This window comes from Pteropus vampyrus, unplaced genomic scaffold (genome assembly GCF_000151845.1).
Source record: "Pteropus vampyrus isolate Shadow unplaced genomic scaffold, Pvam_2.0 Scaffold50, whole genome shotgun sequence".
In the NCBI taxonomy this organism is placed as follows: Eukaryota; Metazoa; Chordata; class Mammalia; order Chiroptera; family Pteropodidae; genus Pteropus; species Pteropus vampyrus.
The window spans coordinates 8,552,434-8,562,462 of NW_011888831.1; the positions used below are offsets into that span (position 1 = coordinate 8,552,434).

Here is a 10,029-nt window from a genome sequence, read left to right on the forward strand (position 1 = left end):
CGTAAGGGCTGTGCTCCCTTTCAGCGTGGTTCTTATTTATTTCAAAACTCCAGTCAAATGTCACCTCTTTGGAGAAGGCTTCCCTAGTCACCACGCACACACACCAGAACTCAATGCTCACTTCTCAGTTCTTCAGTGTTGTACATATCTCCAAAGTGGCAGTTTTAACACTTTATCTCCAACCACCAGCTCAGGGCCCAGCTCATGGAAGGTGCTTGACAGAGATACACTGAATGCACAAATGTATGTGCTAGCAGATTCCTAAACCAGATATCCTGCCTAAGGTCCCAAATTGCAGGTAGAAGCCAGACATTAGCACACAGTAGGTGACAGTGCAGAAGAATGATGGTCCCTCTAAACCAACTGGAAGTACACTGCACTCAGAGGAAGAACAGTGAGATACAGAGTAATTGTTGTTCCCCAGAAATTACGGTAACAAAGCCAAAGAGATGCATGATCATTAAAGTTTTCTCCTTGGCACTTTTACAGGTGGGCTGATGGATCAGTTATGGAAATACCTAATAACTAATGAAAGGATGGCCTAGAGAGAGCCTCTGACAAGGAGGGCTCATGCAGCCATTTTTAAAAGCAGAATCTGGCAGGTGTGTTAAATCCTGACAGAGCTGAGGCTGTGAGAAAGGCTGTTCTTCCGCATAGCACTGGAGGTTTACAAATGCTTCAGCTATGAATGCTTCAGCTACGAATACTTTGGGCCTGCTCTACTTACCTACCCGCAAGCAGCCACATTCCAGGGGCTTTAGCCCTGGCCACCTATTAGAAACATCTAGGAAAAGTTTTGAAAATAACCAGTCCCAGCCTCTCAACTTCCTCACCCCATGTGGGTTCTGCTTCACTTGCAGTCAGAGGGGACTTAGCTACTGGGAGTTGAAAAGCACCCCCACCACGTGTCTCCAATGCACAGCTAGATGTGAGAAACACTGACGTACAGGATGTAACCTGAGGGGTGCTGAAAATCCCACCAGGGCTAACTAGGTGCCAGGAGGACCATAATCAGAGGTCGTCACAGAAGTTCTCAGCTCAAAGTCCGTACCAGAATTATCTGGGGAGCTTTTAAGAAAAATCAATAATGGGACCCTGCCCCAGACCATTTTAAAGCTCCAAGTAATTCTAACGAGCAGCCAGAACACACTGGGTTCAAGCAGTGTGTTCCCCAACTTTTAGAGAGTGAAACTCCTCTGGAGTGCTTGTTAAACACACCAGATTCTGCCCTGAAGATTCTACAAGAGGTCTGCTTGGGCTCCAGGACGGTATTTTTTCTTTCTTTTTTTTTTTTCTTTTTCAATTACAGTTGATATTCAATATTATATTAGTTTCAAGTGTACAACATAGTGGTTAGATGGTTATATAACTTACTAAGTGCCGGGACTGTATATTTTTAATAAGCACACAGGTCGTTCTTCCCTTCCTGCTAGTAGCAGTCTGTCAGACTTGCCTGATCATTAGGGTTTCGTAGGACACTTGTAAAACAGAGATTCTGGAACCCACACCAGACCCACTGAATATGACTCTCTAGAAGAAGGACCCAGGAACCTGGTATGAAACAGGCAACCCAGATGATTCTAGAAGCAGGCATCTGTGGAAAAATCGAGCTCAGGCATTGTACACCCTCAGAGGTCATCTAAAATTAGCAGAGATAAGTGAGTCACTGTGGTTCCTCATCCTCAGAGCTCCAAGTTCATTCAGTCAGTCAGACAGTCAATCAGATAGTTCTACACATCTGTTCCACAGAAAGTATTGCTATATGTAGGATATAGGTCAAAGAGACACAAGACCGCTTTTCCTCCAAGTGCATGGGCTGGTCCACATTATCTGGCAGACCATCTCCAGGTCCTCCCCAAGAATCCAACCTTCCACAACTCTTCTTATCCTTCAAGACCTGCTCTGAGCTATTTCTGTTGAGGAGCAGAACTGACCTCTGCTCCTTGTTCCATCCCCACCCCCGGACACACATCTGCCAGACCATTTGCAATAATGCTGGCAGTTATTTGTGCCTCTAGTCCAAGCTCTCCTGGAGGACTGGGACTGTGGCTGGTTTATTCTTATAACCCCAGTAGCTTGTACCTGGTAGGCATCAATGGAGGCTTACGGTTTATCAGGGCAGAAAGACATGCAGACAGATACATAGAACAAGAAAATGTTCTATGTATCTGTGCTATGACAGAGGTAAACATTTACAATAAAAATGTAGACACTAGAGCCAGACACAATGCTTAGGAGATGGAGACCCTACAGGAGACAGAGAGAGGGACAAAGCACAATCCTGTCCCTAGGAGCCCCCCAGTTTAGGAGGAGAGGTGGGGAAGGGACACTAGGTAAGCAAAAAAAAGGTGTCCCCAAAAGGGACGCATCATTTCTAGTTATTAATCCGAGGGTGCTCCAAGAAGGAGTATTTGAACTTGGACTGAGAGGGAAGATTGTATATTTGAATGAGCAGACCTGGCATGGCAAGGCATCCAGGAGGAAAGAACAACATGAGCAAAGGTATAGAGGCAGGAACCCAGAAGGCTTGTCTGAGAGGGTCTTGAGGCAAGAGAAACATGACCCAGAGCCTAAAAGCAGAGTGTCTGGGAGTTGGGAAGTCACGGGCAGGGACCCCAGGCCTCCCTCATCTTCACAGCTCCCCAGAGTAGCCACCAGAAGAGCTTGGCCCCCTTTTGTCTGTTATTTCTATAATTTCTAGATTTATACTTCTTAATTAATTCCATTTCCTCAATTCACACATTCCCAGTTTTTGCAACATTTCCCCCTGAGCCTCAGAAATGTATCACATGAACGCTGAGTTGTCTGTGTTGAAAAGCAACTTGGCAGAGCTTTCTATGCAAGGTCAGGAGGTGGTTAAGTAGAGTCTAGTTGATGAGACCCTGCACTGGTTTGTTCATGGGATGAATTCAAAACAGATCACATTCCTTCAAGGTAGGGGGCTGCTTCTTTTCCTGGCCTCCTCTCCTGATCTCAAGGGCTGAGGCCAATGTCATATACACTGAACAAGAGCTCAAGGAGCACCAGGTAACCAGGACCCAGGCCCCAGCATCCTGCATGAACTCTAGTGAAGGTCGACAAAGAAGGCCATTAATGTGTTGGGCAGCCCTGGGTCCAGGAGAGGCTAGGGAGAAAGAACCAGAAATCTGTCCTTGGAATCCCTGACGTAAGAAAGAAAGAGGCAAGAGCACTAACTGGCCATGGAGCAGGGGTCAAAGATCTGAGAGTAGCTAAGGATCATAGCAACGAGAAAGGACAAAAGTATGGAGGGCAGATGTTAGATATGAGGGCAAGATACAAGCTGGGCATCGACCAGGGTATTTCTGCAATGAGGAGAGATTAGATTCCCCTCAAGGGCAGGGTCCAGGTCTCATCTTTACTTTATGCCCTAAATATATTGTGATTGCCTGTGACACACAGGAGAGCTGGCTAGTAGCTGAGCGCCTAGGCCCAAGCCCTCCTTATAGCAGCACTGCCCACTCAATATGCAAAGCAAGCCACCTAGGGAATTTTCGATTGTCTTCAAAAGTAAAAAAAAAAAAAGGCACTTTCAAAAGTAAAAAAAAAAAAAAAAAGCAGGTGAAATAAATTTTAGATATATTTTATTTAACCCAATCTCAAAAATTTTTCAGTATACAATCTATATAAAAATTATTAATAAGATTTTTGCTTTTTTCTCCCAACTAAGTCTTTATGTATTTTACACTTATAGCACATCTCAGTTCAGATAAGCCACATTTCAAGAGTTTGATAGCCCCATGTGGTCGACGGCTCTCATATTGGACAGAGAAGCTTTAGAGTGTCAGACTTGGTGGCCTATCTTGCAGATGTGGAAGAGATGAATATCCCTGCCTCATCCAGGGCCAGAGTGGAAGCAGTTTTTATGACTGGCTAGAATGGTCTCCCCTTCTGTCCTCACTGCTCCTTCATGTCCCTCCTTGCAGACAAAATGGGTACACGTGTGGCGTGCTCCGTTCTAGACTCTTCAAACCAGTCCTCAGGACCCACATGCAGCGGACTATGTGGTAGGTCCCAAGACTTGCTCAGTATTAAAAAAGGAAAAGCTTCTTGCAAAGACTGCTCAAGGGGAGGATGTACTTGTCTACCCAGGCTGCCATAAACTACCACAAACGGGGCCACTTAAACAACAGGAATTTGTTTTCTCACAATTCTGGAGGCTGAAAGTTCAAGAATAAGGTGTCAGCAGGGTTGGTTCACTCTAAGGCCCCTCTCCTTGGCTTGTAGATGGCTGTCTTCTCCCTGTGTCCTCACATGGTCTTCCCACTGTGTGTAGCTGTGTCCTGATCTCCTCTCATAAGGACAACAATCACATCGGGTCAGGGAACACCCGAAAGACCTCATTTTAACTTATTCACCTCTTTCAAGGCCCTGTCTCCAAATACAGTCATATTCTGAGATATTAGGAGTTGAAATTTCAACATATACATTTTGGGGGACACAATTCAACCTATAACAGTGGGAAAACACAGGGTGCTCTGAGATTGCTGACTAAAAGTTCACGAGATCCTTGAGACCTCAAAAGGAAAAACAGAAGCTGGGAGTAGGGGGCCTATATTTTCAAAGCTTTAAGCAGGTCTCTGTTTTACCAGAGTCAAATTCACCTATGGCAAAGATAGCCTTTTATTTGAGGACAAATCCACACTACATGCCTCACAGTTGTGAAGACGTAGAGCAAATGCTCCTGTAGCCATGGGGATAGTGGAGATAGCTGTGGCTCTCAGGAACCAGACAAGTCCATGAGATGCTGGGAAAGTTCATCCATGGTAGCAGAGTTGGTACCCTGCAGACAGCTTGTCCTTTAGAGAAATGCTTCTTGCACTAGGCATGGATCTGGACTGTCCTGTGCCATAAAACCATTTCTTATGCTTAGGAAGGTGTGTAGTCTTATGCAGGCAACACTCCCAGGGGATGAGAAACTGCAGCACGCCTGGTCTTCGCCTAGAGCTGGAGAAGAGACTAGAAGAAGAACCTGGACCAGACTGTTCGTGTTCCCCTCGTGGTGCTACTCAAGACTGAGCTTGCTGGGGCTGGATCATTGAGTTTTGAGGTCTAAGGAATGTTCTGCTCTCAACATAGAAATACACCAAGAAAGGGGTGGAGTCGTTTCCCAATCAGAAGTAGACGTCCCCACTGTCAGTATTCCTGGGAAGAGGTCATCCTACAAAATAAAATAAAGGCTGGGGCTGCAGGCAGTCACTGAAAAGGGAAGATACTCATCTCCTCTGGGAATTTACAGGAGTGCAAGACAAAAGCTGGGCAAAAGATCGCCAGGCTCTATGATATGCCCAATGACCCATGTCCTGTCCGGGATGGTTGGGGTGGCAAGTGACAACCAGGACAGAACAGTTGAACACAAACGTATTCCCTGGAGAATCACAAAAACTACTCGGAGAGGAGAAGACAAGCAAGACCAGGCCAAGGTGACTATCTGGATAATAAACGATAAAGTAATCTCTTTCTATGGCTACTAGCTGAGGCTTGGACCTGTTGGCTCACTTCCACTGGGTTGTGAGTTCCTGAAGGTCACACCTCTTACTCATCTCTGTGTCTCTGGAATGATCCTGGCACAGAGAAGGGCCTCAATAATCACACAATGCAGGACTAGGGAAGCCAAGCCTAATGCTGCAGAGAGGGACGCTGAGGCACAAGGGTACCGGGCCAACAAGGGTCAGAGAGGAATTCTGGGGAATCTCGAGTGATGGTATTTCTCAGTACTTCCTGATAGAAAGAGGCAGCCTGCCTCCCATTCTCAAATATGCCTCTTGACAGAATTTGCCTCCCAGAGACATAGTGTTGAAAAGCCAGCAGAAGATTTTAACAGAATAGAAAGGGGAGTGGTTAGCCATAAGCCTGTGTCCAGACAAACATTCTATGGATGAAGAAGAAAAATAATCAGGAGCAAACCCCTGGACAGGGCCTCCCTTTCCTGGCAGTGACCAGCTTCTGAAAATAACTTTTCTCCCAGGGACCCCAACAATAAGGAGGAGCTATGGCATTCCAGAGTCCTCTCTGCCCCGACTGAAGTCAAGGAGAGACCAGGAAAGAGCTGGGGCCTAACCAGTTCATCAGAAGGGCACTCTGCCAACAGCATCCAAAAGCAAGAGGGTTAGGCAATCTTGGTCTCACTGTTCTCTGCAGTCCTGATAAAAACGACTGACATGGTTCTAGCGCCCAGCTAGTTATTTAAAATTAAAAAAAAAAAGAAAGAAAGAAAAAGTTTATTTAAAAGTAAACAAGACAAAACATCCAGAAGTAATACCTAAAACAATGGCCTGATAAGGAAACTATCACCAGTGCCAAGGTCTAAGTGCCAAGAACTCAGCCCTACCACAATCACTACTACAGCCAGCACTGTTTTCGCTTCTGTATCAGAAGCTTGACCTTGCTACCTCTGGGAACCACCACAGTTGAGACCACCAGCACCGAAATCTGGACACCCCTGCTGCCATCCACACCAGCAAACATGGCGGCTTCTGCCACAGCCTCTTTCTTCCTGTGGCTCCCATCTAAAATCAAGTCTGCACAGCTGCAGCTGATCGCTGATTGGTGGAGCCTGCATCCCAGTCCTGCATCCCATTCACTGGGCAGGTGGGATGAGTACCGACTTCCTCATTGGGAAGACAGAAGAAGAATCTCCCCAGAAACAGAAAGACAATTCAAAAGACATTGGGCACTGTGAGATGAAAGGGTTCTGGGGATGGATGGTGGTGATGGTCGCACAAACAAAGTGACTGTACTGAATGCCACTGAACTGTACACTTAAAAATGGTTAAGGCGGTAAATTTCATGTTATGTGTATTTTACCACAATCTAAAAAAAGTGTTTAAGTCAACAACTGAAATTTTAAAAAAAGACACGAGCAGCTGTGAATATGACAAATGGCCACCACCGACCTCAATAAATGTTTGGTGAATAAGTAAATGAAGGTATTAAGTGAGGACACTGGGCTCCCAGACACACCACAGCTGTAACCGGTCACCATTTAACATTTCTCAGCTTACTGAGCATCTTCAGTATCCTTTGTCCTCCCTGCTGTCATAGCTCATGCCACTCAGGGTGACTACTGTTTATGTAATTACAGCTAATTCATCTAAGTGTTTACAATGTGCTGGGTGCTTACACACATTACCTCAAGTGCCCCTCACAATAACCTAAGGGTTTACTCTTGATTATTTTTGTTCTTCATCCATGGGAGGTGTTGGGTGACTATTGATCCGAGGAAATAATGTATTATACTGAATGGGGGGAAGGGGCAATATCAGAATAAGTAACAGAAATAAAAAAGTGAAGTTGGTAAACACAGGGTAAGGTAAAGATCCAGAAGAACCTGTAGAGAAACAGGAAATAAGAGAAGAGACACTTTGACATGTTTGTTTTTGTGACCACGAAAGTGAGGAGACTGAAAGAGTCTGGAACACAAGGGAAGCTTAAACCAGTGGGGTCGGGACTCAGCAAAGGCTAAAGCGACATATGCCCTACGTCCAGTAGCCCTGGCAACAGGCCCCCTACCTTATGGTATGATGTCATAATGAGAAAAGTCACATGCAAAGAAAGTGAACAGTCAGTCCAGCTGGCTCCCACCTTAGAGAAAGTTCTGGGGAGGAGTTTGAGAGTAGTTTGTGCCACAATATAAATTGAGGTCATGGAAGATATCATCTGAATTATGCTTAATAAAAGATTATCTTGAACTTGCACACTCAAGGGAACTGTGCATTTATCCTATATCTGTTGCCTCTCCCACTGAGGTTGGTCAAAGTATCTGTGACTAGCCAGTTGTATACTGGTTTATCCAAATGGTCTCACATGTTGTCCTCCCTGGCACTTCTGCCTGGAAGGAGTCCCAGACTGGAAAGGGGGAGAGATTCACTCCCCCAGTTTGGGGTGGGCAGCTGTACTAGCCCGCAGCTTCCACTATTCTCTTGACCCCTACTACTGCCCAGCCAGGGCCTGCCCACAAGCAGTTTGGGAGTAGAACAGAAAATTCTTAGAGTTATCATTAAAGTGGAAGATTGGAATAGTTAAATACCATGCCCAAGACTCCCCAGCTAGCAAGAGGTGACATGGGGATTTGAATCTAGTCTAACTTCAAAGCCTACCCCTTAATCACCAAGAGCGGTGGCAGATGCCTGGTCAGACTGTAACTAGCTGTGTGACCCTAACAAGTTAGTTTAGCTCACTGAGTCTGTTTTCCCATGGGTAAAGAGATAACAAAAAGATCTACCTAACAGGATGGTTGAGAGAATTGGAAATGATGTACATTGAGCCTTTAGCTCAATAAAAGAGAACCAATGAGCAAAAGTACTCTCCATTTTCAGATGGAAAATCTCGGCCTCAGAAGAATTAAGGAACACGACCAGAGCTACCTGTCCACTTGCTGTCAAAGACAGATCTTGATCTTGGGTTTTCACCCCAAATTCCACACACCTAGCTCGTTTGAGGGTTTGATCTAAGGGCTCTCCATAAGAAATTCAATTTTGTTTCATTAAGGACAAGACCATATACATCTGCTTTGTGTAAAGAACTATGGATGGCACTGAAGAATGGGACAAGGTGAGAGTGACCCAGCTCTGTCCTCAAGGACAGTGGTGTGGCCAGTGAAACGGGCCTGGTGCAAAGTTTGTAAAAGAATGCCTTTTCTTTCTCCTTCCGTAGGGGAAATGGGTTTTGCTTGCTAAGCCAGTGATTCTCAGCCTTGGCTTGCACATTGTTATCACCTGGGGAACTTTTAAAATGCTGCCGCCTGATCCCAGAGTTCTGAGTGAAGTGGTTAGGAGTGCAGCCTGGGCATGAGTGAATGGGTGCCAGGTTGAGAACCTTTAAGCTAGACAAAGGAGAAGTTCTTGGGCCAATTGGGATATGGGGGAGGAGGGAGCATGGGGGAAACAAGGAAAATGTTCGGGGTTGCAATCTCTACAGCCCAGACACGGTACCCAGGCACTGATGACAGAAGCAGGATAGAGCCCTTCTCTCCCAGCGGGCAGCTGCAGATGTCACATGCAAGACCTCAGACTTGCAGTCAGGATGAAAATGTTTCCATCAGCCTGAGATTCCGCCTTGATTACAGGAGATGCTCACTAGACTACACGGAATGGAGAAGTGTGACTATAGGTACGGACTGGCCTTCCCAATCATGGGAGACAAGAAGCAAGCCCTCCTGGAAACGGTCTATTGAACCTCCAAACACAAAGTCAGATAAATAAAATACACTACTCTTTTATTAGCAGCTCTTAAAATCTCCTGCAGTGGTATGAGTTACAGCAGATAAAACCAGTTTTATACATTTATTTTACATGTTTGGCACTTAATTCACACTAGCTTACATGACAAGACACTCAGCTGTAACACCTTTTTACTATGTTTATATTCTTCCAATTAATCAGACCTTATTGATTACTCACAACCAGGACTTCTAGAAAGCAGTTGTCTCGTTTCCAGCCATTCCCCTCGTTTTTCAGTGTTATCTTCCATCTTTGTCAGCGTACGGTTCGGTTTCCATGTTGCATCCTCTTTCGTTTCCAGTCTTTTATTAGTGTTTCCTCTGTGGGTTCTCATTCTTCCATATTATTCTACCATTCCGACCTTCTTAAAATATTAAGACATAAGATTATTTGTGTCATTAAAATAGAAAACAATAATTTTTATAAATATATCCTTTTATGCTCTGTATTAAGTACACAATTGGTGGTATGTTGAACATTTCTTGATGTAGGGATTCTAAACTTAGCTTTTCAAACACCAAACAAAAACTCAAAAACATGCACGTATCTCATCAATAGTCACCACCTGTGTCGATCTGCAAGCTCCAGGAAGCAGATGGTGTGAAGTTAGGAGTTCGCAGTTGGAGTTAGGAGTCAGTGGTTTATTGGGGGGACAATAACTATGAAAGATAAAGGGGTGGGGAGGCACGACGGGGCAGGGAAAGCCTTCAGAGTGCCATGCAGATTTGATCCTGTGAAAAGAGAGAGAGGAAGAATAAAAATAGGGCAGAGAATGTCTCAGACCACACAG

The 10,029-nt window shown here is 45.1% G+C and overlaps 1 pseudogene; it reads right to left on the bottom strand.

Annotated features, from left to right (window-relative positions):
• The window catches only part of LOC105292014, a 15,228-nt pseudogene extending 5,655 nt beyond the window's left edge, over positions 1-9,573 (bottom strand).
• Positions 9,574-10,029: the final 456 nt, after the last annotated feature.